The sequence below is a fragment of the Anabrus simplex genome, chromosome 8 (assembly GCF_040414725.1).
Source record: "Anabrus simplex isolate iqAnaSimp1 chromosome 8, ASM4041472v1, whole genome shotgun sequence".
NCBI classification, from domain to species: Eukaryota; Metazoa; Arthropoda; class Insecta; order Orthoptera; family Tettigoniidae; genus Anabrus; species Anabrus simplex.
Genome location: NC_090272.1, coordinates 222,463,778 through 222,490,557, shown reverse-complemented (window position 1 = coordinate 222,490,557; position 26,780 = coordinate 222,463,778). Strand labels below are relative to the sequence as shown.

General features: G+C 41.5%; 1 protein-coding gene across 3 annotated transcripts in view; it reads left to right on the top strand.

Moving 5' to 3' along the window:
• The window catches only part of LOC136879011 (scoloptoxin SSD14), a 300,668-nt gene that overhangs the window by 36,782 nt on the left and 237,106 nt on the right, over window positions 1-26,780 (top strand). The window contains exon 2 of one of the 3 annotated variants that reach the window (XM_067152702.2): window positions 19,645-19,720. The exons of the other annotated variants lie outside the window; for them this stretch is intronic. The gene's annotated coding sequence lies outside the window, so the exon portion shown is untranslated. The remainder of the gene's footprint in view (window positions 1-19,644; window positions 19,721-26,780) is intronic. 3 annotated transcript variants of the gene reach the window in all.

Genomic DNA, 26,780 nt, shown 5'->3' with positions numbered 1-26,780 from the left:
CGGCATGATTATATAATTACAATTTAATTTAGTATTTTACCACCCACTAACAAAGTAACAGACGCTAGATAGAACTACACAGACACATTGACTGAGTGTAACTGCCAGAGTGACTAATGCGTGCGGCAACCGGGTGAATCATAACCCCGTGTCCATGACCTCGGGAAAAATATACCCCTGCTACCCTTCGTCACAGAATATGCTACACATTGTTCCCCGGATCTCCACTACTTGCTGCGGCGCTGTACAAATCGGTTAGTCGCGACGAACCACAATTTGTGCGTATTTCCACTGAGTATTTTTCTTAATAATTAAAGGAATTAAATATCTGAAAAGACAATAGGCTTTGTACAAACTGACTTAAAAAAATAGAGTTCCTAGTTTCAGGTGGCTGAAATGAAATATGTTTTCTCCATAAAGTTGGGGGACTGTCCCCTGGACCACCCTCCGTAATCGCTGCCACTGTATAGCAATACACAGATGACCTAGTGTACACTGATGACAAACACTGCTCCCCTGGTTACAATGGTGTCGGGAAATTCATGGGGCAAATAAATTCCAAATAGAACCTCAGCGGAATAAATAAATAAATAAATAAATAAATAAATAAATACATTTCATTGGGATAACTTTCTCTTGAACATCCTTTTTGAGGAGGAGATTGCCGTGAAGGGAGGAAGAGGATGGCCGATAAGGAAATGTGCAGATCGTGTTCTATATGTCCACCTCTGTGGTGTAGTGGTTAGTGTGATTAGCTGCCACCCCCGGAGACAGGCCCGGGTTCGATTTCCGTCTCTGCCACGAAATTTGGAAAGTGGTATGAGGCCTGGAACGCGGTCCACTCAGCCTCGGGAAGTCAACTGAGTAGAGGGGGTTCGATTCCCTTCTCATCCATCCTCGAAGTGGTTTTTCCGTATAGTTTCCCATTTCTCCTCCTGGCAAATGCCGGGATGATAATTAACTTAAGGCCACGGCCGCTTCCTTCCCTCTTCCTTGTCTATCCCTTCCAATCTTCCCATCCCCCCACAAGGCTCGTGTTCAGCATGGAAGGTGAATCCTCCAGGGAGAGGTACTGGCCCTCCTTCCCAGTTGTATCCCCGACCCAAAGTCTCACGCTCCAGGTCAGTGCCCCTGAGGCGGTAGAGGTGAGTTCCCTCGCTGAGTCCGAAGGGAAAATCAACCCTGGAGGGTAAATGGATTAAGAAGAAGAAGAAGTGTTCTATCTTCTGAACGTGGTGACGTGGATACGTCGCCCTCTACTGGATGATGTGTCTTTCTACGCCGGTGGCTAGTTAACAAAGCACGTCTTGCGGAAACCAGCTCTGCTCCAAAAATCGATGTACAGCATGTAAAGTTGAAACGCGAACCTACGTGAAAATTGCAGCTCTGCGAGGTAAAAATCCACGGAGTTTGCGAGAGGAGTTGGCTGATAGAGCTTTGCCATGTTAAGTTGCTGCGGTCTTCAAACGCAGACACGTAGCAACTGTTGAAATGTCGCAGAGTGGACGTCCTGTGTCCAATCACACAGGAGGGCCAATTATTAAAAAAAAAAAAAAAAAGGTAAGTGCCTAACAGCAGGCAGGAATGATCCACTTATCCGAGCACGTCGACAGCGTTCTGGATTAATATGGATGCATTTTTGGGCTTGGAATAAGCGTCGTATTTAGTGCAGGTACCTTTACGTGGACAGAAAACCGACACCGTAGTAACCAGGCAATCGGTGTTCGTCAACTGTCTACCGGGTGACCGAAAAGTCCGTTAACACTTGACGAGGCAACACTTCACGGAATATTGGAGGTAACAATTAACACACACGCTTGACATGACATGGGGGTTTATTGACACCAAAATAAAGTACACAAAATGACCAACAGATGGCGCTGGACAGCAACACGTCAGATGTAAATGGCTACACATGCTTGACATGACATGGGGTTTTATTGACACCAACAACGAGTGCACAAACAGGCCAAATGGCGCTGGACAGCAACACGTTAGTGATGCCACATGAGACCCGTGTACGGTATAAAAGAAGCTCCCGTGAGAGAGCGGTCAAATGCGCCAGCAATCGTGCCCTCCCCGGTCCCCCGACCTTATCCCCTTGTGGGTGCGAGTGGTAGAATATAACCCGGATTCGATTCACTCTAGGGACTGTAACTTTAAGCGTCGTTGGTTAATTCCGCTGGCATGGGGGCTGGGTGTATGTGTCGTCTTCATCACCATTTCATTCTCATCAAGACGCGCAGGTCGCCTAGGGGTGTCAAATCAAAAGAGCTGTACCTGGCAAGCCGAACCTCTCCTCCGACACTAAAGCCCATACGCCATTTCATTCCCTGCCTGTCGTAGGAGGCGACTAAAAGGGGCCCAGAGGCACTGAACTTTGGAGCGTGGGTTGCCGACCACGGGACTCTTAGCTGAGTTCTGGCTTTGCTTCCACTTACTTGTGCCAGGATCCTCACTTTCATCTATCCTATCCGCCCTTCCTTGGTCAACCCATGTTCTTTTGCGACCCCGACGCTATTAGGTTTGCGAGGGCTAGTGAGTCTTTCATTTGCACACCCTTCGTGACCCTTGTCTTTATTTGGTCGATACCTTCATTTTTCGAGGTGTCGGGTCCCTTCCATTTTTTCTCTCTGATTATTGTTATAAGAGGATGGTTGCCTAGTTGTACTTCCTCTGAACACAATAATCACCACCACCACCTCCCCCGATCTCAATCCGTATTTTTATTGGTTGTGGGGTTACCTGAAGTTGCAAGTCTACCGCGATGGTCCGACCCCATTAGGGATGGTATAAGACAACATACGGCGACAATTTTTCACCATACCTACGGATATGCTGTACAGTGCTGTTCAGAACATTGTCCCTCGACTACAGGTGTTGTTGAGCATGTGTTATAAAGTACATCCATGCTCATTACTAAACATCGATTGTTATGCTAATTATTCCTTATGTATTGTATGAAGCGTTATCTGTTGGTCATGTTGCGTACTTTACTTTGGTGTCATTAAAACCCCCTGTCATGCCATTCATGTGTGTCAAAGTTTACTTTTCTACCTCCAACATTCCGTGAAGTATTGCCTCGTCAGATGTGCACGACCTTTTGCGTCACCCCCTATACTAAGTCGTCGTCATATTCTCCCTCACGTGACAGATCACTGCCTTCTGTATACAGTAGGTACAAATGTCGCCTGTTTTAAACGAGTTTTCACTGTCATTGACAAGCATTTCTTCAAGGTCACAGCAAAGCACCCTGCACACGGTAACGTCACCGAAGGAAGAAGAATTTTCCTTCTAATACGACCTTGCGAATATTTATGCCCATAAAATTGTGTGCTGGATCAGTTGTCATATTGTTGGACGTAGATCTTGATAGATGGGGCTATCTTGTGACATGACATGGGAATGTTGTGTGCTGGATCAGCTGCCATATTGTTGGACTAGATCTTGATAGATGGGGCTATCTTGTGACATGACATGGGAATGTTGTGTGCTGGATCAGCTGCCATATTGTTGGACGTAGATCTTGATAGATGGGGCTATCTTGTGACATGACATGGGAATGTTGTGTGCTGGATCAGCTGCCATATTGTTGGACGTAGATCTTGATAGGTGGCGCTAACTTGTGACATGACATGGGAATGTTGTGTGCTGGATCAGCTGCCATATTGTTGGACGTAGATCTTGATAGGTGGCGCTAACTTGTGACATGACATGGGAATGTTGTGTGCTGGATCAGCTGCCATATTGATGGACGTAAATTTTGATTAGCAGGGCTATCTTGTGACATAACATGGAAAGCTTGTGTGCTGGATCAGCTGCGTATTGTTGGACGTAGGTCTTGATAGGCGGGGACTACCTTGTGATATGACATGGGAATGTTGTGTGCTTGATCAGCTACCATATTCTTGAACGTAAATCTTGATAGGTGGCACTGTCTTGTGACATGACATGAGAATCTTGTGTGCTGGATCAGCTACTATATTGTTGGACGTAAATATTGATAGGCGGTGCTATCTTGTGACATGATATGTGAATGTTGTGTGCTGGATAAGCTACCGTATTGTAAGACGTAGGTCTTGATAGGTGGGGGCTATCTTGTGACATGACATGGGAATGCTGTGTGCTGGATCAGCTACCGTATTATTGGACGTAGGTCTTGATAGGTGGCACTATTTTTTGACATGACATGGGAATGTTGTGTGCTGGATCAGCTACCATATTCTCGGACGTAAATCTTGATAGGTGGCACTATCTTGTGAGAGGATATGGGAACGTTGTGTACTGGATCAGCTGCCATATTGTTCGACGTAGGTCTTGATAGGCTGGGCTATCTTGTGACATGACATGGGAATGTTGTGTGCTGAATCAGCTGCCATATTGCTGGGCGTATGTTTTGATAGGCAGGACTACCTTGTGACATGGCATTGGAATGTTGTGTGCTGGATCAGCTACCGTATTGTTGGACGTATGTCTTGATAGGCGTGGCTATCTTGTGACATGACATGGGAATGTTGTGTGCTGGACCAGCTGTCATATTGTTGGACGTAAATCTAGATAGGTGGTACTATCGTGTGACATGACATGGGAATGTTGTGTACAGGATCAGCTATCATATTTTTGGACGTAAATTTTGATAGGTGGCACTATCTTGTGACATGACATGGGAATGTTGTCTGCTGGATCAGCTGCCATATTGTTGGACGTAGATCTTAATAGGTAGCGCTATCTTGTGACATGACATGGGAATGTTGTGTGCTGGATCAACTGCCATATTGTTCGACGTAAATCTTGATGCTACGTATTTCTTTCTATTTATTGGAGGTCTTTATCTCCCATGTGGATGCAGTGAAAGGATGTATTATCTATACCCCTGCATGTCGTAAGAGGCTACTAAGAGGGGAACAACCAAAAATTCTGCACTCGCTCTCTCGTCTTCTAAGCCCAAAATGATGTCCGTTATTTTACGCTGTTCAGCAGGGAAATTTACATATTTTTTACAACAGGACTTGCTGGCCCAAGATTTATTTTCATTTTGTCCATAATAATAAAACAATTATTTCCATTTATTTAACACCCAATTGCCCCTGGCCATCCGTTCGTTTACCTGGACTTTATTTTGTGTTACCAATGAAAAGCATGTTCTAGAGGCCTTCAAACCCTTGTAGTGGATTTAGACTGATGCTGCTTTTTCGGAAGATGGACGAGATGGAGAGCATGATGGAGTTCTCGATGTGTAGATTTAAATAGAAGTGACTGGCTTCAACCATAAAGTGAAGCCTTTAGTTTCTGAATGAAACTATCCCAGGTGTTACCTTTCCTCTTCTAAACCTTTCCCTATTTTTGGGATAGGGCAATGGTAAGTGACCAGAAATAAAACTTGCCATTCTTATGTCAGTGAACAATTTCTGTTAACCACTAAAATAGAAAGTATTAGTTTATTGACATTTCCATTTTAGAAACAGGAACGTGTTAAAGAGTCGTTAACGATTTTAGTGGCCTATAAACTGCTTTGTTCGTCGTGGTTGTGGTCAGACGTAAGCAGGCTTTTGTGTTCCTACACTCGCGTCTAAAGGACGTGCATGCTCGAAAGGCTAGCAGATTCACTCCATTAATTGTTCAGAAAGCTGTTCGGTTAGCGTGGTACAGAGGACATCAAGCTTCAACAGGGGAAAAGTGGAGCTAAATGCTGTTTATGGACGAGTGCTGATTCAGACTTCTCAGTTCCCAACTTGTTTCCATATAATGCCAATGGCGGAGTGGGTATAAATCAAACAACAGCACACATTATGGTTAAACTTAGGCTACATGTCTGCAATTGTGACTCTTTGTACCAGGCCAAGCATATAGAGATGTGATCTCTAACAGCATATCAGATTTGTCAAAGGTACAATGTGAATAGCTTCTGAAATTGAGGATATCAGTCATCTGTGTTGGCCGACCTGTTCCTCGGACCTCAACCCTTTCCATCATGATTGAGATACACTCATGCGAAGAATTTTTCCGTGTTACGATCCTGCTTCAGATTTCTAAGAATTCTGATGGGTTTGGTGTCGCTAATTAGGATGACCACGCATCAAATTAACTCTACGCCAGGTGAATGGTTAACGTGTAGTGCGTTATGTGATTTGTTATCACTAGTTGCCATTTTGGGCAAATTTATTTTTTGTGTGCTGTTGAACTTATCTGTCTAGTTTATTGCTTTTCGTATCCTACATTATCCGTAAAAATGCCACATAAAACGTAACTCTAAAATTTACCTGTTGTACAGTGAAATCTGCCATTGTACAAAGTATGTTCGAATACACACCATAAATCATAATAAGGAGGCAGTCCATGAACATAATCAGGACCTCTGTCTGGTCGAGTATCAGATGAAAGCCCATTTTCGTAAAAATACGAAGACGACATCGTCAGAATAAAATATGGGACCGAGCGAGTTGGTGACGTAGTTTGGGTCACCTAGCCATTGAACTTGAATTCGGGAGATAATGAAGTTGAAGGGATAAATGGCCCGGAAAGGTTTAAAATTGTGGGTCTGGGATAGTTCTATCAAACTAAAAATATTCAAAAATCACTTCCGGTCTTGTAAGAGTGTTCCTAACTCTGTTACTAAATTTACAGACATATAAAACTGCATTTAAAATGGAAAATTTGGATTTCTGCCTTTAACATGAAAATTATGAAAATTAACATTCATTAAATAAAATACACAATCGTCGAACCCTGGACTCACACTTACTTCTTACCTGCTTACTTACACATACGTTATTTGAAGGGCGCCAGCTACCACTCACTGCAGCAATAATAGAATGAGAATCTTGACTATCTCTAGGGTGTGGGGTAATAAGCTTACTTTTGACAACATACCATATAAGTTCTGGGAAAAGGAGATTGGCGTTCGGTTTCCCCATTAATTTTGAGGTTAAGATATTTTACTGTCATTGAAATAAAACTATGAATTCGTTTGATAGAACAAAATATATTCTTTAAATAATATATAAAAAATAGTGAGTCTTGTTGCGATAAAACAGATGAGAATATGAAATTATGACATTGCAACTGAAAGAAACTAGGCATGAATTTGAATTCTTCTTGACCGGACATTTAACAATTTATACGAAATATTTCCCTCACTGATTCACTTGACTGTACCTTCAACACTTTGAGTGTAATTACGATGTAATCCTTTGATCTGGTGTTTACTGTAGATGTGTCACGCCTAACTTGGTGATACATCCTTGTGACTGCTTCTTCTCCATATCATCTGACTTCTTTGTAAGTCAATATGGTATTACCTCATAGCAGGTGGTATCCCTCTCTGACTCCATGGTAAGCCCTTGCGTCCGTGTCTTCAACTAAGTAACCGACCAACTTTGGCCTCACTCTCTCAATGAGCAATAATTAATGGCTCACTGAGTCTTCTCCATTTCTCGTTCACACTCGTTGACTGACCGACTGAGGCCTCTTCATCTCGCAGACTTCTTCACTGTTCAGCTTCCGTTTAGCTAATGACTGGCGCTACAATATGCGGCCACCTTTTATAGACGTGCATGGCACACCTACGCAATCTCCAGAAATAACAATGACATACTCCCATAACGCCTCAAACTGTTGCATGTAATGGTGAAATCCCCCGGGGCTCCCTAAGAAACTCCAAGGAACAGAGCTCAGTGCTAAGTGAGCACGATGACGTAGCCATGACGTGGCGATGCCTTGGCAGAATCGCCAGCATTATTGCACAATGTAACGATGCCATATCCAACATCTGATATATAACAATTCTCACTGTACATGTATTGAGTGTTATTTTACACACACGTAGGCCTATATATGCATACATCTAAGTACAATTCTGCAAGCGACAAGCATTGTAAAATTGAATTGAATAAGAATTATAACAAAATAATAGTAATCTCACAGATAAAATAATCATACGGACATAATAATAATAATAATAATAATAATAATAATAATAATAATAATAATAATAATAATAATAATAATAATACAGATATTATCTTGTAACGGGATTTGAACCGTTACAGTCTAAATGCAGTTCCAGAAAAACAGCGTAAAATCGCTTGTTTTTTGCTCGTTTTCCTTTTAATTCAAATCCTAGCCAAATTAACTTGTTTCCATAATTCTTTCTGTAATGTGTTCCTTGGTTCAATACCCTCAGGCGGTTTTTGATTTTTTGAAAAATGTCCACGCCGAATGTAGTTATAAGAGCTAAAGTGAAACTCTACATTGACTCACATTAGCGCTCGTAGTGGTAGAAAAAGACAAACTGCTAATCTAATCGACAGGATAACGATGATTAAGAAAAGGACTGTAATATTTAGAAATAAATAAAGAATATATTCCGATAATTTATTATATTTTATTTACGAAATATTCGTAGCTCATATCCCTAGGCCATCGGCCGTAGGCGTGTTGAAACACCGGATCCCGTGAGATCTCCGAAGTTAAGCAACATTGGGCGTGGTCGAGAAGTGGATTGGTTGCCACGCACTATTGGTAGGGGGTAAGGGAATGGAGGAGCGGAAAGAAACTGGCTACCCTACCGTACGTAAACTCCGGCTCAGGTACACCTCTGCGGAGGTTCGGACCTGCCTTCGGGCAGAACACACCCTTACCTATGTTCAACATTGAGTTGCTTGCCTGAGGGATTTTTTTAAAATGTCAGCTCCACAGCGTGGAACTGTCGTTCAGTTTGCAGTAGTCTACGATACATCTGCATGGCGATGCAGGTTATTAGAAAAGTTTATCAAGTCTAAAACGTGAGAACGTCTAAAAAGCAACGGTGTTGAAGGAGTTTCCTTTCCTCCATCGAACTGTTAGTTAAGTGAGTCTGCTGCCGTTTGTCCAAACAATATTTACTGCCGGGATCAGAGGGAAAACCTGTGAGGTAGAAAACATTAGACTTAAAATGTATGAAAGTATTTTGAGTCGTGAAGGTTTTTTCAACAATTTGCTTTACTTCGCACCGGCACAGATAGGTCTTATGGCGATGATCGGATATGAAAGGACTAGGAATGGGAAAGAAGCGGCTGTGGCATTAACTAAGGTACAACCCCAGCGTTTACCTGGTGTGTTAATGGGAAACCACAGAAATACATCTTCCGGGCTGCCGACAGTGGGATTCGAAACCACTATTACCCGAATCTAAGCTCAACTCGCTCAGTTGAACTAAGTAAATAGGCCTAACTAGTACGTAGAACAATTATTTTTAACTTTTAATACACATCACTGCACATGTTTATGGCTGTAATAAGGATGTAAAGAAAAGAGCACATCAGTCTCTCGTAAGACCTCAACTAGAGTTTGGTTCCAGTGTATGGGACCCTCACCAGAACTACTTGATTCAATAACTGAAAAAAAATCCAAAGAAAATCAGCTCGATTTGTTCAGGGTGATTTCCGACAAAAGAGTAGTGTTACAAAAATGTTGCAATGTTTGCGCTGGGAAGACTTGGGAGAAGACGAGCTGCTCGACTAAGTGGTATGTTTCGAGCTGTCAACGGAGTGATGGCGTTTAATGACATCAGTAGACGAATAAGTTTGAGTGGTATCTTTAGAAGAAGGAAAGATCACAATATGAAGATAAAGCTGGAATTTAAGAGGACAAATTGGGACAAATATTCGTTTTCAGGAAGGGGAATTAGGAATTGGAATAACTTACCAAGGGAGATGTTCAATACATTTCCAATTTCTTTGCAATCATTTAAGAAAAGGCTAGGAAAGCAACAAATAGGGAATCTGCCATCTGGGCGACTGCAGATCAGTAGTGATTGATTGAGTGAATGTAAGCGAATGGCCCACTAACATAGTGCACATCAGAGAAGTAGATTTTACTTGTTTTTGTATCTGTCCTTGGAAAAACAAAAACTCAAGTTGGCACTCATACATTTTCTCCGCAACATGGAATAACATAGAGTCATGGATATTTTTTTTGGACTTAGAAGACGACGAGAGAATGAGTACAGATCCCCTCGTAGTAGCCTCTTACGGCATGCAGGGGTACTCGACCCACAGGGGAGGTAAACAGTTGTGTTAAATCGAAAGAAAAATCCGTGTATCCACAAGAGAATGGTAAGAATCATGAATTATGAGGAAATGAAATACATTCTAGACCTCGTAAATATATTATTATTATTATTATTATTATTATTATTATTATTATTGTTGTTGTTATTGTTATTAGCCAGCCCCGTGGTGTAGAGGTAGCATGTCTGTCTCTTATTCCAAGGACCTGGGTTGGTTTTCCGGCCAGTTCAAGGATTTTAATTCTGAACTGAAGAGCACAACGAGGCTCACTTGATAGAAGATTTTCTCAAGCTCTTAGTTGTTCTTCTTTTTCTTCTTTTTAATGTGTTTACTCTCCAGGGTTGGTTTTTCCCTCGGACTCAGCGAGGAATCACGCCTCTACCGCGTCAAGGGCAGTGTCCTGGAGCGTGTGACTTTGGGTCGGGGGATACAACTGTGAGGACGACCAGTACCGCACACAGGGGGCTTCATCTGCTATGCTGAACAGGAGCCTTGTTGGGGGGGGGGGGAGAGACTGGAAGAGATAGACAAGGAAGAGGGAACGAAGCGGCCGTTTGCTAGATTTTTTATACTTAATTTTGAACATTTTCATAATTCACCAAGTATGATATATAATACAATATTGCTGTGTTAAACTACTCACAGACATATACTTTCGAAACTGTTAAAGTTTCAGTAAATGCATACAAGTAGTTTTCAAGAATAGGTACACAAGTCTTAAAAAAATGAACTTAGGGGAAACTGCTATCAAAGTTTCAGTGCATTCCAGCACCATAACTCGGGTCGTCTGAATCTTACTGGTAGGTTCCTTCCAGCCTTCTCTTTAGTTTTATTCTCCCTTCCTCTTGCCTTGCCTTCTACTTTTTTAATGCTTTCTCTGAACTCTTTCATTGTCAACCTTGTACGTGGCTTTTACGATGTGAAGATTGACACGCCCACACCTCTTCATTTCAAATAATTAATTATGGTAATTTTTAGGTAACAAAGTTGTATATAACACAGGAACTGCAACTAGAAACACGTGATAACGTCCATCAGCTGCTGAAAGAAAGCGTCTGTGGCCTTAAGTTAGGTACCATCCCAGCATTTGCATCGAAGAGGCGTGGGAAACCAAGGAAAACCACTTCGAGGACGGCTGGGATGGGAATCGAACCCCCTCCCTCTACTCATTTGACATTCTGAGGCTGAGTGGACTCCATTCCAGCCCTCGTACCACGTTTCAAATTTCGTGACAGAGCTGGGAATCGAATGCGGGCCTCCGGGTGTGGCAGCTAGTCACACTAACCACTACACCACAGGGGCGGACCAACCTCTAGTTACATGAAGAATGCACACAGTGAGAATATGACACTAGTGACATAGAGTACATTGATGACGCACAGTGGTTGCTATGGTTACAAAGCTGTCGTGGAAATGATGACACTAATTGCAGACAGACCAAAAACATATCTATGTTAACAATCTGACAATCTTAATATAGAATACTGGTGTACGAATAAGTCCTTTCCTTTTTAGAACTGTGACGAAGCTATCGCGTGTGCAAACGTCCGATTGTCAAAATGCCTAAGTGTTTTTCTGCTCCGTATCTCAGTAGAAAACTACTACTAAAATGTGTGCGGAACGTTTATCCTCCAGTTTATAGCGTATGGTGCTGATAATGGGCGTCCTTGGTAGAGCTCGTGTCTGTCCACCGGAAACTGTTTACACTATTCCTAGCCCGCAATAAAGATTGCACTTTCACAGTAAACTGTGAAGCATTTCAGTGTTCACTCTCCGATAATGGCACCCGCTAGAGTGAGCTAATCATGTATCACTTCACCTATTTATAAATATTTAAAACAAAATTTTGTTCCACATACTTTTAAAACTTTTTATTCCACTGTCCAAATATCTGTATTGGAAGTATCAATCAATCAATCAATCAATCAATCAATCAATCAATCAATCAATCAATCAATCAATCAATCTGCATGTAGGGCTGTTTCCCATCTGGCAGATTTCCTATCAATTATTGTTTACCTTACGTTTTCAAAATACTTGGAAATTGATCGAACATTTCCCTTGATAAATCATTCCAATCCCTTACTTCTCGTTCTGTAAATGTTTATTTGGACCAATTTGTCCTCTTGAATTCCAACTTTATATTTCTGTTATGATCTTTCTTATTTATTATTATTATTATTATTATTATTATTATTATTATTATTATTATTATTATTATTATTATTATTATTATTATTATTATTTACAATTTGATTTACGTCGCACTGATACGGATAGTTCTTATGGTGACGAGGAACAGGAAAGGGCTAGGAGTGGGGTGAAAGTTCCCTTTGGGGATTATTGTAAGTACCTAGATGTTAATATAAAAAATGACTTTCATTGGGATAATCACATAAATGTTTGTAAATAAAGGGTATAGATCTCTGCACATGGTTATGAGGGTATTTAGGGGTTGTAGTAAGGATGTAAAGGAGAGGGCATATAAGTCTCTGGTAAGACCCCAACTAGAGTATAGTTCCAGTGTATGGGATCCTCACCAGGATTACTTGATTCAAGAACTGGAAAAAATCCAAAGAAAAGCAGCTCGATTTGTTCTGGGTGATTTCCGACAAAAGAGTAGCGTTACAAAAATGTTGCAAAGTTTGGGCTGGGAAGAATTGAGAGAAAGAAGAGCTGCTCGACTAAGTGGTATGTTCCGAGCTGTCATTGGAGAGATGGCGTGGAATGAGATCAGTAGACGAATACGTCTGAGTAGTATCTTTAAAAGTAGGAATTCAAGAGGACAAATTGGGACATATATTCGTTTACAGCCCCAGCATTTGCCTGGTGTGAAAATGGGAAACACGGAAAACCGTCGTCAGGGTTACCAACAGTGGGGTTCGAACCCGCTATCTCCCGAATGCAAGCTGATAACTACGTGGCACAATCTGCACAGCCACTTTCTTTTCTACTTTTAAAATCTCTAATCAAGCTTATTCGTCTACAAATGTAATTCCATGCCATCTCTTGACTGAGACCTCGAAACATGTCACTTAGTCGAGCAGCTCGTTTCCTTACTGTCAAGTCTTCCCAGCCGAAACTTTGCAACATTTTAGTAACACTACTCTTTTGTCGCAAATCACCAAGAACAAATCGAGCTGCTTTCCTTCGTATCTTATCCAGATCTCGTATCAAATAACCTTGGTAATAACTTTTCTTTCTGCATTGTGTTCAGTTGCAGTCACTAAGGCTGGTTGAGTATTGATATGAAAGTGTAAAAGGATACAATGTTATGTTGTTCGACCTTCTGCTTGCGTTTGGCCTGCAGGCTGATGCTTTCTCCGGAGTCGCAATGGATAGCGGTATGTTTACGGTTGTTAGGCTTCATACCAAATAGATTTTATACCTGGCTATAGGTCATTTTTTTACAATTGGCTTTACGTCGCACCGACACAGATAGGTCTTATGGCGACGATGTGATAGGAAAGGGCTAGGAGTGGGAAGGAAGAGGCCGTGGGCTTTATTAAGGTACAGCCCCAGTATTTGCCTCGTGTGAAAATAGGAAACCACGGAACACCATCTTCAGGACTGCTGACAATGGGGTTTGAACCCACTATCTCCAGGATGCGAGCTCACAGCTGCGCGCTCCTAACCGCACGGCCACCTCGCCCGGTACACTAACCACTACACCACAGAGGCGGTCCAAAGCATTCACTGCCAGTTTGAAGCCTGCATGCCTTCTCTCGCCGGTGGCACACACTGTAGTCGGTCCTTGGTCACATCCTTGACTCATATGAAGCGAATTGAGATGCGATGTTTGCAAGTGACGGTCATTATTTCTTCTGCTGCTGACAGCTTCCTCTCCTTGTTGAGCTCGTCACGCTCACGGTCTCAGCTGTCCTCTGTGCATCGAGGAATGAAACGATTCTGAATATGCACAACAGAGAAAGTTGACCTGTATCACAAGAAATGAATTTCATTGTTAGGCTGTATTGTCAACATTAACAAGTTAGGAGTTCTTAATGGCCCGGTTTGCTGGGCTGAGTGGCTCAGACGGTAGACCCCGACTTGGCAGGTTCGATCCTGGCTCAGTCCGGTGGTATTTGAAGGTGCTCAAATACGTCGGCCTCGTGTCGGTAGATTTACTGGCACGTAAAAGAAATCCAGCAGGAGTAAATTCGGACACCTCGGCGTCTCCGAAAACCGTAAAGGTGGTTAGTGGGACGTAAAGCAAATAACATCATTATTATTGTCTGTCTGTTAGGTCATCAGCCCAGAGGCTGGTTGGATTCTCAAATAGCACCACCAAAGGCTATGCAGTTATAGAGAAACTGCAAAAACCAATGGCAGAGCCCAAATGAGGCGTATAGGCAACATGAGGAGTGAGGTGGTTTGCCATTGCTTTCCTCACTGAATCAGAAGGTCCTACTGCAGCACGACTGATCTTATGAGCAACACCTTTCATAACACTCAGATGCACTAGTCGTGCTCTGAATGTCATTACTCAGCACCACTCATACCCCAGCAGCTTCCATATTGTCACAGCCATGGATGAGACTGGGACTTCGGCGGAAGCTACACTTTGCTCTGGCCTGTGCCAACAGACGGATACAAAAACACTGCATCCATCAAGAAATGGCAACAGGCGGTCATTATTATATTATTACTATTATTATAGATTCATTTAATATATGTAGTTCATTTTTTTACTTTTTACAAGCTGAGCATATCAATCAAGAACAGTGTCTTGGTGGCATTTTATTCGCTCAGTATAGGAATATCTTTGGGTGCTGAGATTTTTACTATTGGGCTGATTGATTTCGCATGTATAACCTAAAACTTTGGCTAAGTTTGGACAATGTTTTAAACACCAACATCACTGTTATTTGTAGTAATGTATTTTAACTGCAGTGTGTAATTATGTTATTTCATTAACCTATATATATATATATATATATATATATATATATATATATATATAATAACTTGTCCTGACTGACTGATTCATCATCGCCGAGCCGAAACTACTGGACATAGAGAAATGAAATTTTGGGGATACATTCATATTAACATGTAGGTGCTCGCTAAGGGAGGATTTTTGGATATTCCGTCGCTAAGGGGGTGAAAAGGGGGGTAATTTTTAAAATGAGGATATCTATATCTCAAAAACTTAAAGGTATAGAGTAATAAAAATTGGTATATGGAATCTCCTTTAAAAATAATGAAACACGTAATTTTTTGTTTTCGGAAAATCCCATGAAAGGGGTGAAAAGGGGGGGAAGTGTATGAACACCTTTTATGAGGAGACTTATATCTCAAAAACTGAAGATGTTACAGTCATGAAAATTTAAATTTGGAACCTCCTTTAAAAATAAAGAAACACGTACATTTTTGTATTTGGAAAATCCAAAAAATAGGGGTGAAAAGGGGGGTGAATTTTTAAAATGATTGTATCTATATCCCAAAACTGAAAAAGTTTACGGACGTAGAAATTTGTATTTAGAATCTTCTTTTAAAAATAAAGAAATACGTATTATTTTGTTTTCAGAAGATCCCAATAGGAGGGGTGAAAAGGAGTGAAAAATGGGTTAAATGCCTTTAATGAACATACTTATATCTCAGAAACTGAAGATATTACAGACCTGAAAAAAAGGTATTTGGGATCTCCTTTAAAAATGAAGAAAGATGTACTTTTTGTTTCTGGAAAATCCAAACAGTGAAGGGTTTAAAGGGGGGTGAATTTTTAAAATAAATGTATCTATATCTCAAAAATTTAAAAGTTTACAGATGTAAAAATTGGTACTTAGAATCTCCTTTAAAAATAAAAGAATACGTATTTTTTTTCTGTATATACCATTATAGGAGGGGTGAAAAGTGTGAATAAGATATTACAGACCTAACAATTAGTATTTGGGATCTCCTTTAAAAATACAGAAACATTAATTTTATTGTTTTTGGAAAATCTAATCAATGGGGGTTAAACAGGAGTGACAAATTGGGGTGAATTTTTAGAAAGAATATATCTACATTATATCTTAGAAACGTAAAATGTTACAGACATAAAAACTGGCATTTGGAATCTCCTGTTAATGTAAAGAAACAGGTATTCTCGGAAAATCCAATGAAGGGAGGGGGAGGTAAAAATTTGAAAAATTAATTGAATTAATTGTATGAGGATACTTACATCTAATAAAAACTAAAGTTGTTACAGACGTGAAAATTGGTATTTAGATCTTCTTTAAAAATAAAACGACGCTTTTTTTTGGGGTGGGGGGGACCATCATTGGGGGCGGGTATGAAAAGGAGTTGAATTCATTTCATGAGGACACATATCTCAAAAACTGAAGATAATCGGTATTTAGAAGATCATTTAATATTAAAGAAACAAATATTTTTTTGCCGGAAAATTCACTTAAGGGGGGGGGGGGCGGTGTTGAAAGTAACTGAAAAAAGTGAATTATTTTTATGGGAATACTTATATCTCAAAACTGAAGGTAACACACGTGAACATTGTTATTTGGAATCTCCTTTAAACATAAAGAAATACGCCTTCTTTTTTTTGGGGGGGGGGGGTAAATCAACTTAATCGTGGTGGGGTGAAAAAGGAGGTGAGACCATTTGATTTTACTGTTCATAATGTACTTATAAGGAGCCTCCGTGGCTCAGGCGGCAGCGCGCCGGCCTCTCACCGCTGGGTTCCGTGGTTCAAATCCCGGTCACTCCATGTGAGATTTGTGCTGGACAAAGCGGAGGCTGGACAGGTTTTTCTCCGGGTACTTCGGTTTTCCCCGTCATCATTCATTCCAGCAACACTCTCCAATATCATTTCATTTCATTTGTCATTCATTAATCATCGCCCCAGAGGAGTGCGACAGGCTTCGGCATCCGGCACAATTCCTATCCTCACCGCTAGCGCGGGGCTTATTCATTCCATTCCTGACACGGTTGAATGACTGGAAACAGGCTGTGGATTTTCAATGTACTTATTCTGATCATATACCGATCATTTTTAATATTTCCTGGGTTCGTTTTCAAGAGCCTTCTTTTCCTTTGGAGAACCTTCTTAGATTACAGTAGATTCTCCTGGCATATAAATAAAAATTTAAACACATTTGAAATAAACGATAGAAATGAGATTGACCATGCAATTGTTCACCTCTATAATAAGGTCAATAATGCACGGAAGTATGCCATTCGTATCGCCAGAAATCCTGCGCACTTGCGTACGGGCGACAATGGTGCTGGTCATACTGTCATCAATGACAATGGCAGCAGATGCTATTTACCGCCAAGTAGAGGTCTTGCATCTTGCTGTGGGGTCCAGAACATCAATAATAATAATAATAATAATAATAATAATAATAATAATAATAATAATAATAATAATAATAATAATAATAATAGTGTTCTGGACCGTCGTCAAAATGTGCAGACCGTGCTGGAAACGGGTCCTGGACGGGTATTGACTACGATTGCAGTCCGGCCGCCGGTTCAGTACCGCCAAGGCACCCAGGACGACACCACCCCAGATCTCCTCAATGATTTGATCCACATTAAAAATGCTTATAGGAAAAGATGGTAAGGATTTAGGGACCCTACTGACCGGGTGGAATACCTGGACCTAGGCCGGGAAGTACGAAATCGATTGCTGGAAAAAAGATTGAAAAATGGGAGGAACGTTGTCGTAATCTCTCAGAAAACGTGTCAGATCGCGAATATCGGCGGATTATATATAAAACGATAAGCATTCAATTATAAATATCAGTATAATGCCGTAGCGAAGCACGGGTATCTTGCTAGTATTATTATAAATGAGCATAGTTGACTTATAATAAGACTGAGACCACCCCAACCGACAAGCATTGGTTTTGTAGAAATATAAATTGGTTTTCTCTAAATGCGCGCTGTTTTTCAACGATGTACACGCTTACCTTCTATTGCATTATACAGGGTGGGCGAGAAGTCCCCGTACGTTGTAACTGTTTGGTATACAATGTTATCTATGCAGGTTGGTAGCTATATTACTTCTTATTAACCCATTAGTGCTCAGAATTGTTTTACTTTTATTTTGTAGTTGATAATTGTTGTAAGGATTACATGTATTATCAAGAAAATAATTCTTGAAAAATTCGACATTGGCACACCGAGAAGTTAAATGGCAACTAAACTTGCCACTGAGCACTAGAGTTATCACTTGAATAAATAAATGGAAAATGAATTTCCATATGTTTTATTTATGCAAAAAGTTACTATAATGAAATGCGTATTTTAGCCTAAATCAGTGTAAAGCAATGTAATATAGGTTATTAACAAAAGTTCTGAAATCAATCAAAAGGAAGCTCTGAGCATCATATAAATCATATACCAGTAGTTATATTTTCTGTGAACAAAATCAAATTATTGAATAACGTACAGGAATCAATGAAAACTGTATTTTAACACGTATTTAAATTATGTTTGAGAATTAGAATTATGAAAAAAGGGAAAGCAATCGACCGCCTCTGTGGTGTAGTGGTTAGTGTGATTAGCTGCCACCCCCGAAGGCCCGGGTTCGATTCCCAACCCTGCCACGAAATTTGAAAAGTAGTACGAGGGTTGGAACGGGGTCCACTCAGCCTCGGGACGTCAACTGGGTAGAGGTGGGTTCGATTCCCACCTCAGCCATCTTGGAAGTGGTTTTCTGTGGTTTCCCACTTCTCCTCCACGTAAATGGCGGGATGGTACCTAACTGAAGGCCACGGCCGCTTCCTTCCTTCTTCCTTGTCTATCCCTTCCAATCTTCCCATCCCCCCGCAGGCCCCTCTTCGGCATAGCAGGTGAGGCCGTCTGGGTGGGGTAATATTCATCCTCCCCAGTTGTATCCCCGACCCAGAGTCCGAAGCTGCAGGACACTGCTCTTGAGGCGGTAGAGGTGGAATCCCCCGCTGAGTCCGAGGGAAAAGCCGACCCTGGAGGGTAACCAGATAAAAAAGAAGAAGAAAAAGAAGAGAAAGCAATCTGGATGAATTGGTACTTGACACTTGGCGCATAAATACACTGCGATTTTGGCATAGTTTACACCTACAAAATTTAGATTTCCCCTTGGCTACAGTATGACCTTTTCGATCTCTCCTTACAGCATTCAGCGCAGTCTGAAATGATGGAGATTAGGGTCCTGTCTCAATTTTGGGGTACCATGGGCGGCCATAAGTTGCAATACCACTTGTCTTCTGAACTCGGCATCTCGTACCCCGATTGTGGATGCAGCAACCATCCCTGTACACAGCAAGCGCGAAAACCCAGGCAAAGAGGCACCACCACCATTTCTTAATTCTGATTTTTTTTTTGTTCCGAGCAGTGAATTGATCCTTCAAATCTGTTCCTCCTATGTAGGCATTGTATCGTGCAATCATATTAGGCATCTCTACGGTCATTCTCTTTCTTTTCTTCTACTGAATCTCTGGACACTCTTCTTTGGTTCACTACCGTCACAGTTTGACAACGGAATTGTCATTCCAACTTACTGCTGTCAGTTGACCATTACTTACTGCCATATACTTTCCTCTTTCACATTTCTGAAATTGAGCTCTTGATGGTAAGTTTATTTTTCTACTTACTCTTTTTTCTGTTACAGTCCCTGTTCCACCTAGGTTTCGACTACACAGCTCCTCCAGTAGACGGACAGAAGTAAACAAATTGTCGAAATTCAGGTTTGTCCCTTGAGGAACATTTTATTACTCAATAAGCCCTATAATCACATACCCACCCTGACCCAGTCCAGGATTTGGCCCAACAGTAAGGTTCAGCATGGATGAAGTATCCTTTCGGATTGGACAAAACCCACAATTTGAAACCGAAATGTATAGGTTTAACCCTGATGAATTGTTTGGCTCTATGTCGTCCATAATACGGAATTATATTTTCATCCACACAAAGCTCATTCCCATATGGCATAACTTTAAAAGCTTCATTCATATGGTCAAATACAGGTGGCACTTTATACAATCTGTCTTCGTTCATATGAGTGTTGTCATTCAGATGGAGGCACTTGAGCATTTCTTCAATCCTGCGCCTTCGAATAGCATCACTAAATATTTTCCCACTGAAGTCTGCATCTTCCTGCCAATGCATTCTCTTGTTAGGCAGTTGATGGTATCCTGACAGCAGCATGATAATAATCACAGTGGACAGTTTGTCAACAGTAACATTTTAACTGTCCTTTCTCTTCTGCATATAGATTCGTCTGCATTTGGGGTAATCACATAAATATGATTGTAAATAAACGGTAAAGATCTCTGCACATGGTTATGAGGGTATTTAGGGGTTGTAGTAAGGATGTAAAGGAGAGGGCATGTAAGTCTCTGGTAAGACCCCAACTAGAGTAGGGTTCCAGCGTATGGGGCCCTCACCAGGATTACTTGATTCAAGAACTGGAAAAAAATCCAAAGAAAAGCAGCTCGATTTGTTCTGGGTGATTTCCGACAAAAGAGGAGCGTTACAGAAATGTTACAATGTTTGGGCTGAGAGGACTTGGGAGAAAGGAGACAAGCTGCTCGGATAAGTAGTATGTTCCAAGCTGACAGTGGAGAGTTGGCGTAGAATGGCATCAGTAGAAGAATAAGTTTGAGTGGTGTCTTTAAAAGTAGGAAAGATCACAATATGAATTTAAGAGGAAAAATTAGGCCAAATATTCGTTTATAGGAAGGGGAGTTAGGGATTGGAATAACTTACGAAAGGAGATGTTCAATGCATTTCCAATTTCTTTGTAATCATTTAAAAAAAGGCTAGGCAAACAACAGATGGGGAATCTGCCACCTGGGCGACTGCCCTAAATGCAGATCAGTAGTGACTGATACTGTTACGGGGTTACCCGTGGAGCAGAAAGAGATTAAAGAAGGTGTCGGGGTGAATGGGTCTGTCTACAATATCAAAATTAATTTAAAACTTTAACAAAGGTTATATTTTTTTCAGAAAACAACAACTTAACAATTTTCACTTAGTGAACATAACAACATATCAGGCACACAAGCAATCTCGAAACATGACAAAGAAAATCCAAACTTTAGTGGTTTTTGCGGATTCTGGGCTTCAAGCTCCTATTTTTACAAATTCCAGAGATACCGGATTCGGTTTACAAAGCACTAATGCGGGATCATTTAGTCAAGGGCAGAAATCCGCTAATTCAAGAGCACTTGCTCCCAAAATACAATGTCTAGCCTTCCAGAGGCACACTTTACAGTTACAAAACTTTGAAAAAGAGCAAACGGGCTCTCAGTTTCTTACACTCAAGGCAACATAACATCAAATTTACAATCTCTGGTCTCTCAAGCCACAATTTACAAATAAAGAATAATTTTACACAGGGGTATCTAGTGCCCAACCTACAGGGCCTTTGTGAAAAAGAACACGTTAAATAAACGGCCCGAACACAACCAGAATGGAGGCGTACTCTGCACTCACAGATAATGAAAAATCAAATCTTACAGGGCACTCGGCCGATGAAACAGGGGCTATTCCCACACTACTGTGGTGGAGCGGATGGAAATAACTTTAATGCATTACAGAAACGAAAGGTTGTGAAAACGTAGCCACTTCAAACCAAGATGAAGGGGAGCTCGAGAGGGTGACTCACTCTCTATCCCCGATTTACAGTTAAAGACTTCATGAAGATTTTATATTAGCCAAAAGAAAAGTTACATTTTAGAAAGGTACTGTTACAAAATTAAAGATTCTGACCTTTCCCTGGAAGTAGACTGCGGAGGTAGCAAGAAAGAATTAAGTTATGTGGCCATTACCTTGTAGATGTTCTAGCGGCCGACGAAGAGGCCGCCCGCCTCCTGCTTAACACACACACACTTAGAAATACGACAATCAATTGGCCAAGAAATGTGAAAAGCCGCAGTTTGTAAACCCTCAGGGAAGGTTCGAGATCATTCAAGACTAAACCAGCCACATCCTTTATATTTTATTGGTGAATTCAAAAGTTACCATCAAAATCGAACAAGAAGCCTGTGATAGGTTGAAAATTAATTACAAAAATACGTGGTTGGCTAAATTCAAAACTGGCGGAAGGCAAAGGAAATATTGCCAACCCTAAAGTAAATGAACATAGATCAGTTATGGACAACCTAGAAATACAAAACTTCTTTAAATTGTGAATTCTCTCACTTTGCACCAGAGTGCATGATCATAGTTTTTAGTAGTGTCATCTGTAGAAAAATATCCAAACTTCTTGATGTATATCAAAACAAAACAAGGGGAAATTCAGTCAGCTTAGGAAACTGCACAATAAAACAATTACTTAATATTTCAATGGTGACATCTTCTGATTAAAGTTCTAATTTCCTGTTGTATTAGTTTCCACTTTTGTTCGATAGAGGAGTTCATTAAGGCGATTATTTTGAATGCGTGGCGTTGGGGTGTACTTCCCGGTACATATACTATGAGATCTATTCGTTCCTTTGTGAAGGAATGCAGGAATGTTTTTCAGAAAAGCAGAAAGTCCATTGTTGAAGGTTCATAGGAATTCCCGCATTTAGGCAAATTGTAGTCCGTTTTTCTTGACGACTTAACATTTTTCACAGGTTTTCTGTAGCGTTTCGATGTCGATGGTCCTTCCTCTACCTCGAACTCTACCCTCTCCACATCATCATCACGATCATCATTTTTGGGATCAACAAATTCAACGATAGCCTTGGCTCGTAGAATTCTGCCAGGCAGGTGTGAGGCATCTCCTACAGCGTCATCGTCAGATACATGGGAATCTTCATCAGTGTCGGTATTTACAGTTTCATATGGAGAAATTATACTTGCTGACTTTATTGCTCCTGGGTCATAAGTGTCCTGAAAAGAATTTATAATATCATCCACTGAGAATAAATTATAATTAGTCCTGTAAAGAAGAAAAGAAATATTTAGCTTATGCTAGTGCTCATTGGCAATTTTAGTTGCCATTCAGATTTAAAACATTGTAATGCTCACATATAATGCGATGGATATCGTTATGACAAGGAACTTGGTATACAGTAACAACATAAAGTTTATTGCTTCAATCGTCCACCTGTTCAAGACACATTTTTTAAGAGGAATGCCTCGGTGTTTGACTTGCGATGTGGGCTGGCCGTTGGACACTGGGGTAGTCCTCTGTAAGGCGAAGAACGTCGCTCCTTATATAGCGCTGGCTGACGTCACCGACGAGCATGCCAGGCGCAGTGCAGTCCTCTCGTAGGCTCTGGAATCATTGGTGATGCGGTGGGTTGCGGAGCTTGTAGGCGCGGAGCTTGAGCGCGGAGGACACACACAACAGATATATGAAAGCAATTCCTATGCATTTAGTAATCTTTCAAAAGCCTATAGTATATTCATAGCTAAATTGAATTACTGAAAATAACTTACAATTTACTTAAATTTTTCTGGGAATATGTTCATTCATTGAATTGGAGACTACAAATAATACATCCGTACATTCACAACAATAAGCAAGAAATTAAGAAGAAAGTTTCAAATAATCGACTGCTAACTAACAATGATGTCCATTGTTGTTTTACAGTTAGAATTTAAAAGGTACAGTTTACACAACCTTTTGGCAGCTAATATGCCACTGAGCGCTAATGTGTTAATTGTTGGAACCAAGTGTGGAACACATATTGTCGCAGTCGAATGTTAGTGTAAAGCTGTGGCAGATGTGAGCGGCAAGAGTTAAGACGATCAAGGAGCGGTTAGTGGCTAGTATGTGGGTGCACGAACGACAACACACAGGGCAGATAGTGAGACAGATTATGGGAGCAGTACAGGAAGGACTGAATAAGGCTCCGCCGTAAAAAGCAACACTTTATCGATTGGGACAGACTGCTTCTGCCTCAGGCAGTGTTTAAGACAGGCCGCGCAGTGGAAGGAAGAAGATAGGGTAAGAAACATGTGCTGGAGTCTGTGCTTCGATTGAACAATCTCCTATGAAGTCGACGCGTAAACTTGCTTCGGAACTCGGTATACCGACAACAATGCGAGATTACATTAAAAATACCTTTCTCGTTCATACCTTTTCGACCGACTTTTGTAAACGAATTATCGGATAGAGATCGAAATAAGCGCGTTTTAGCATGCCGCACTTTGCTAAATAAATTCCTTAATACAGTAAGCCGTGCCAAGGTTATGATTTTAGATCAGGGCCTCTCAGGTGCATGCGCCTGGTGCATGCACTGTGCACGGTGCATAAGACGACTTCGCTTCGTTGACCAGAGTGTAGACCCCCCACTCCTCGATTTGGAGCAATAGCGCTGTCTCTCTCTTTCCCCACGCCTGTCTCGCTCGCTCCGCCTGTCTCCCTCTTCCTCACTTGCTCCGTGGCGCTCCAAAGCCGAACCCAGTTGAGCCGAGCTTAGCCGAGTAGCCCAGAGATGAAGCGTTGGTCCGAGCAGAGCCGAGTGGAACCGATGTACTGTGCACAGGAATTCTGCGCCGCTATCTGCACGCGTGAGATTTTGGGCGTTTGAGAGGCTCTGTTTTAGATGAATGTGCTATTTATCGCAGCTCACGTGCTAGAAATATTGTCGTGTGGGCCGAAGAGAATCCTCATTGTAGAGTTCAGTTAGAAAGGAACCCGCCTCACGTAATGATATGGACAGCGATGACATCACAACATCTGCTTGGACCGTACTATTTTGAAGAGACTGTGAATGGCGCAAATTATTTACACTTGTTACAAACATGGTTAATAGCCCAGCTTGAGGAAAGGGGCCTCACAGAACGCATATGGCTGTTGCAAGACGGAGCGCCTGATCATTACGCTCTTACAGTGCTTCCGCTTACTTGTGCCAGGCTCTTCACTTTCATCTATCCTATCCGACTTCTCTTGGTCAACTCTTGTTCTTTTCCGACCCCGACGCTATTAGGTTTGCGAGGGCTAGGGAGTCTTTCATTTTCGCGCCCTTCGTGGCCCTTGTCTTACTTTGGTCGATATCTTCATTTTTCAAAGTGTCGGATCCCTTCCATTTTTCCCTCTGATTAGTGTTATGTAGAGGATGGTTGCCTAGTTGTACTTCCTCTTAAAATCACCACCACCACCTCTTACAGTGCGCGAGTTCTAAACGAACATTTCCCAGGACGGTGGACAGGTCGTGTTCTCTAGCAACACCATCTCCCTTGAAATGGCCACCAAGAAGTCCTGACCTCACCACACCTCGTTACGGGGAGTCATTAAGGCGCATGTCGTTATGCTACAAACGAAGAACTGTGCAATGCTGTTGAGGATGCATTTCGCACTGTGACACCTTTTATTTTTGCTAGTTGCTTTACGTCGCACCGACACAGATAGGTCTTATGGCGACGATGGGATAGGAAAGGCTTAGGAGTTGGAAGGAAGCGGCCGTGGCCTTAATTAAGGTACAGTCCCAGCATTTGCCTGGTGTTAAAATGGGAAACCACGGAAAACCATTTTCAGGGCTGCCTGTAGTGGGATTCGAACCTACTATCTCCCGGATGCAAGCTCACAGCCGCGCGCCTCTATGCGCACGGCCAACTCGCCCGGTCACTATGACACCGACATGCTCAGAAATATGTCAAGAAGAACATGGAGGCGTATAGAACTGTGTTTACAACATAATATATTGGACACTTAATACGTAATATAACCTAAATAACATCCGATACTAAACAGTTGCCGCCTCTGTGGTGTAGTGGTTAGCGTGATTAGCTGCCACCCCCGGAGGTCCGGGTTCGATTCCCGGCTCTGCCACGAAATTTGAAAAGTAGTACGAGGGCTGGAACGGGGTCCACTCAGCCTCGGGAGGTCAACTGAGTAGAGGTGGGTTCGATTCCCACCTCAGCCACCCTCGAAGTGGTTTTCCGTGGTTTCCCACTTCCCCTCCAGGCGACTGCCGGGATGGTCCCTAACTTAAGGCCACGGCCGCTTCCTTCCCTCATCCTTGCCTATCCCTTCCAATCTTCCCATCCCCCTACAAGGCCCCTGTTCAGCATTGCAGGTGAGGCCGCCTGGGCGAGGTACTGGTCATACTCCCCAGTTGTATCCCTCGACCAAGAGTCTGAAGCTCCAGGACACTGCCCTTGAGGCGGTAGAGGTGGGATCCCTCGCTGAGTCCGAGGGAAAAACCGAACCTGGAGGGTAAACAGATGATGATGATGATGACTAAACAGTTACAGGGGAATGGGACTTCTCGCCCATTCTGTAGACGTGTAGAGTATTTACTTACAGCCTAAATTGTTTTACAAATGTAAGTTCTTCAATAAATAAATAAATAAATAAAAATAAATAAATAAATAAATAAATAAATGTCGCATGCCAAGATTAATTGGTATAATTAGAGCAATCAATGTAATTCATAAACACTTAGGTTTATTAATTTGACGTGAATCACCCAAAACTTGGGTTAGGTTTGGAGAATACATATAATCAGCATTAACTTGTGCACTGTGTATTACCTTCATATTCCAAAATGTAATTGAAGCATTTAATTAAAACTTCATAGATTCAAATTTAAAGTTTTACCACTAGAAGAACAGATATGGAACAGTGATTAAAAGGTCAAACAAATTCAACTTACATTCATAGCATTAAACACATCGGAATCTTACACTATTTATAACTTTTCTGCCTCACTGTTTCCACACGATATATTATAAGTCCAAAAAGTAACACTTAGGTTATTACACGAGGTACAGTAATCAGCGCACTATGTGTTATTTCGTCTGCTAATACAGTCAACCTGGATAATGACGTCAGGCCAATGAGATCGTGTACTTGCGTCACGTGGT